This window comes from Egretta garzetta, unplaced genomic scaffold (assembly GCF_000687185.1).
Source record: "Egretta garzetta isolate BGI_Z169 unplaced genomic scaffold, ASM68718v1 scaffold145, whole genome shotgun sequence".
Lineage (NCBI taxonomy): Eukaryota > Metazoa > Chordata > Aves > Pelecaniformes > Ardeidae > Egretta > Egretta garzetta.
In genome coordinates this window covers 615,909-621,100 of record NW_009259687.1, presented here as the reverse complement: position 1 = coordinate 621,100, position 5,192 = coordinate 615,909, and the positions used below count along the sequence as shown (strand labels likewise).

Here is a 5,192-nt window from a genome sequence, read left to right as displayed (position 1 = left end):
ACCGCCGGCCTGACCCCATGGATGCTGCTCTCTCCTTATCAGAGGGAGATGATAACCAGCTATAAGAAGTTAATGATGCTGCAGGATGAGTCACGGCTCTCCCGCTGCTCTCCAGATGTTCCTGTCCCTTCCCTGGGGGAATGACAGAGGGATTCCATCTGCCTGCCACAAATAGAAGGAAGACACCCCAAAACCCCAACCTCAGCCCCATACCAACCCCCTCCAGCACACAACCTGACCTACCAGCAGAGCAAGGAAGCAGTCAGGGACAAGCAGAGAGCATCCCTTGCCCATAGGGGATGAAAAGCAGGAATAAATTTGGGGCTGGGGAAGGGGTGCGTGGGATGACCACCAGCCCAGAGGGAAAAGCAATGGGTGCTCCCAGCCTCCTCCCACCGGGGTGCCAGACCCTGCACCCCAGCGGAGGCAGAGACGTGCCGGGGCTTTGGGCTGAGTCAGGCTGGGAAGGAACTGCCGGGACCTCTCCCGGCAGCTGCAGCCAGCCGGAGAGTTGTGAGTAAGCCTGGAGTTTCGGTAAACACGGAGGATGTTTAGCCAAGAGGCGGCAGGGAGGAGGAGGAGGTGGTGGTGGTGGTTGTTTTGAAGGAGAAGCTTGAGCAGGTCTGGTAACCAGCTGTCCCCTGCACGTAGACACAGGTGACGGCTGTGCCCACATCCCTGGCCAGCGTGTGGGCGGTGGGGTGCAGACCCCGCCCAGCACCCACAGCCCCCCTGGCAGCAGGGAGTCCTACAGGCTAAGCTGGACCTTGGCCGCCAAGTGCTGCTGCAGCGTGGTGCTCTTGGGTGCATGGTCCCTGTGGTAGAGGAGCACCCAAGCCACCCATACCTGGGCCTGAATTAAATACTGACTTGGGATTTTTCCTACCCCTTCCAGACCTTTTAGGTTTAATCATCAGCTGGTGCTGCAGGGATGTCCTTGTTGTCCAGCCCTGGGTGCTATACCTCCCCATCCACACAGATGCTGCCCACACAAGGACCCGTACGTCCCCCAGCCCTGACCAGGCATTTGAAGCTCCTGAGCATCCCACAGTGGGGATTTACTGGGGCACTGTGCACCGAATCAGGGAATATTTCCCCAGCTTTGATTCAGCATCACTGCAACATCTCTCAGCCAGCCCACTGGTACCTTGTGCTGGGGACTTGGCAGCTGCCAGGGCACCCCCTCTTCCCATGTGTGGGAGCTCCTGGCAGCCCCAAACACCCTCCCAGCTGGGTTTCGCCTCAGCATACCCCCAGCTCACACTCATCCAGGGCAGGGGTGCTGGGATCCCCTTTCAAGGGTGCTCAGTGAGGCTGCCTTCTCCTGCCTCGGCTTCCCCAGGGCAGTTTCCTTCCTCAGTTTCCCCAACTACTACAGGAGGGGATGTCAAAAGCTCAGCCCAATTCACCCTGATGGGTCTGGCAGGGACGTCTGCGCCAGTGCCGTTTATTTACCCTTCTTTTGTCACCACCAAATATAAGAGATGAGCTCATGCCTCTTGCCAGGCTCTGATGATGCGGAGTTTATTTCCACTGCAGGTATAAATAAAAAGCAGTGTGGCAGGCACCGAGGCACCTCAGGTTTGGGAGTAAAGTCATCGTGGTGGGCTTAATAGCTTGGCTAGGGGAAACCAGGGGCCTCTGACCCGCCGCTGGCATCCCAGGGATGAGGATGGGGATGCACTCCCTCCCTGGGCATCTGTGCCTCAATGATGGGGGGAGCAGTGTGAGCCCCCCCGGGCTGCTCTCCCCTCCAGCCCAGCCCTTTCTGCCCAGCAGCAGCTCCCGGCAGCCCCAGCGAAGCCCCGGGGCCCACCACCGCTCACTAATCCCCACCGAGCCCTGATCTAATTCCCGGGCACGTGAGCGTGTCTCCAGGCAGACTGCTCTGCGCCGGGGAGAGATCAAAGCACGCAGGATGGCAGCGCAGGCATGGCACGGCACGCCTGGAGACACAGGCTCCAATCCGCCTTGCGCTGCCGCCGGATTCGCCCCGGCACCCCAGGGTGCAGGCAGCTCCTGCCTGGCCCTGCCAGCACCAGAGAAGGTTTTTCCCAGTGCTCGTGGGGAAGGCTCGTGGTGTCTGCATCTGCTGATGGATTGCAGAGCCCAGATCAGGGCATGGGGTATCCAAAATCTGGGAGGTTTCAGTGCTGGATGGGTTCATCCAAGCTGTATGGGGCACCCAGGGAGCCATGGGGTGGGGGCGCCCTGCAGGGTCTCTGCACCCTGTGTCCCCCACCAGGGAGGAGGGATGAGGATTCAGACCATCCCTCATTGATTGTGGCAAAGTGCTGCCCAGCCACTCCACACAGGACTTTGCAGCCATCCCCACACCAAGCCTCCCCCAGCCCAGGTCTCTCAGCTCCAAAGGGCTCCAGCACCCACCAGCCCACCCACAGCTCCGCTGCCACCGGCCAGAGAAGGTCTCATGTTTCCAGGTTCAGTGGCAACCATGAGAAGGCTCCTGGCACATCTGAGGGGGAGAGGGGTGTAGGCAGGACCCTGAGCAACCATGGGGTGAGAAGACATCATCCCTGGGCACTGGAGGGGCTTCTACACCCCATGTCCGCAGGCCCCAGGGACTTCGCAGGTGATTTGCCCCATCCCCTGCACTCAAAACAGCCCTTGAGCCTCACGCAGGGGACAGCAGGAGTGCTGGGGGCTGGAAACCCTTGGGGTCAGTGTCGAGGGGCACGGAGATGCCCCCAGGCCACAAAGCAGCCGCACAGCGGGGCACTGCAGGGAGCAGTGGGGGCAGCCGGGGCAAGCGCTGCACCCTGCCGCTGTCGTTTAAAGATCTACTTTCTTCTTTTTCTGCTCATAGCCCTTTCCCTGTGGCTGCAGCGGGGCTCCTGGCCAGCTGATCACCTGCAATGCTTTGGTGATTCCCCCCCAGCCCCCCGTGGGCCTGCAGCTTTTTGTTAAGTCTCTTTTGGTGCCGCCGCGTGACTCCGACTCCCGTGTTCAGTGATGCCGCATGGCCCTGCTCGCCTCTTGGGGCATAAGGATCTGAACTGAGTGTCCTAAAACAATTAATTCTCCTCTGGAGCCAGCATAAGCTGGCTGTGAGCCCAACCACCCTTCGGTCTGTGCTTCACCCGCTGGCCCTGGTGGCATCTCAGCCGGGTGGCAGTGGAGGCACTCGGTTCACTGACTGCCCTCCCCCCCCCCCCCCCCCATGAGCTCTGTCTTTGCTTTCTTTTTTGCCTATAAATAATTTTTCTTGCATCATCCAACATGTAAATACCAGGTTTGGAGCACAGGCTCTAGCCAGCGGTCAGATGCCACCATCCTGCAGGACGTCACCAGCGCCAGGATGGGGACAGGCTCAGCCCAGGCTGTAGAACCATGTGGAGCCACGCTGTGTCCAAGTCCACTGTGCCAACGCTGCCACAGCCCCACGAGGATGGGAAGTCTTCATCCCAAAGCCTGGGTGAGGTTTGGCTTGGGAGCTGCCCTGTCAGGCCAGGTCCCCCACAGGTAAGGGCTCCAAAAGGGCCAGGGGCAGGGAAAGGGTTCAATCAGCACAACTCAGATGGGTGCCTGCGCTGCCCGGCCCCAGGGGCACGATGCCCATGGGCTCCCTGGGACAGCCAGGACCACTCTGACCTGCATGGCTCCTTGTCCCCAGAGAAACCTCCGCCTCCTCCTTCCGATGGGAAGTTCAGGTGCTCTTTCAGTGTTGAAAACACCCCATTTTCTCTAACACGTTGAGATTTGGGGGTTAGAAAACCAACACCCAAACTTTCCCAGCCCCTGCTCCTTTTTCCTTACACTCTGTAGAAGTTTTCCTGCCACCACTGCCAAACACCAGCGTGATTTGAGTATCCACAGGGAAGCTGAAACCCCCGGTGGGAACCCGGTTTTCCCCCCAGCTGAGATGTGGTTCAGTTCCAGCCACCGCCAGCCCCAGCTCTGATTTCTCCCCATTCCCCTTGGGAGCTTGACTTTTGCAGGCGGGCTGCTGGCAGGGATGGGGTGCTGGAGGGATGGATCATGAGGAGCATGGAAAGAAGAGAAATGTGACCCTCACCTCTGCCGTCTGGGGCATGCAAACTCCTGGTTTTTGGCAGGGATGTTATACTCCACCAAATGCTATGAAAGGGCCTGTGTGGGAGCCAAAGCAGAAATGCTCTCCTGCCCTCCCCAGCCCAATTTTGGCTCCAGCAGGGCCCTGGGTAAGCACCGCTGGGCCTCTGGTCCACAGGAGGCTGCAGGGGGAGCAGGCTGCCAAGCCTGGGCCCTGCCGGGCTGCTTGGCCCTGGCAGGAACATCATCCCCATCTTGTTTGCTGAGCATCCCCCTGGCAGGGCTGAGCATCAGCCCCTTCAGCTGAGAGCTAGCAAATGCGTGACATATCCTACCCCTCCAGCCAGCTCCAGGGAGCTCCGGCTTTGCCCAGCTCAGTGCTGCCGAGCACATGGGGCAGACCCCTGAGCTGCCAAATAAAAGAGCTTATTTAGGTCCTAGAGGAGGTGGGGGGGGGGGGGGGGAGGTGTTGGGAGCATAAAGTCACTTGGGGCTGTTGGAGATTTTTCAGGGCTTTCCAATAGTTTTAAAACCATGACGACATTTCCCTGCCTGGTGCTGGGTCCTGCAGTGGGAAAAAAAAAAACAGATGGACCCCACAGCTGCTCAGAGCTCCAGCCTGGGCTCCAGCAAAGCCAGCGGGTTTTGCCCCTGGTCTGGGGGAGTCTCCTAAGGCTGGGCAGGATTTTGGGAGCGACCGCTGCTGGGAAGTCCTGTGCCTGCTGGGGATGCTGCACCGGCCGTGCAGGGAGGATGGAGGACCTGTAACTCCTGCGTGCTCGGAAAGCAAAGCATCCTTCTCGTGCTGTTGTCGCTGCCCCTGCCCAGCCTGGGTACCAATGCCCAGGGCCGCCAGGGCCGGGGGAATCGATCTCCGGATGCCTTCACCTCCTCTGGAGATCAGCTGGGAAATTTGGGCCGGGGGAAAGGGCACCCCGCTGCCCCGGGCAGCAGTGGGGGCTTCCGCAAGGGGAGGAGAACGGGATGGTGGGGTGCGCCGTGCCCCCCATCACCCCCGGGGGAGCAGAGCCCTTCTCGGGCGGCGGGGATGGAGCAGCCCGGGGACCCCCAGCATCTCCTCTCCCGCATCCCTTCCTTCTCCGCAGCCCGGTCCTCCCCCCCCCTCCCCCCCCCCCCCCCGGCGGGCGCCCCCCCCGCCC

At 60.7% G+C, this 5,192-nt stretch overlaps 1 protein-coding gene across 1 annotated transcript in view; it reads right to left on the bottom strand.

Annotated features, from left to right (window-relative positions):
* LOC104126253 (phosphatidylinositol 3-kinase regulatory subunit gamma) overlaps positions 1-5,192 on the bottom strand; it is an 81,714-nt gene that overhangs the window by 70,828 nt on the left and 5,694 nt on the right. The gene's annotated exons all lie outside the window — the stretch shown is intronic.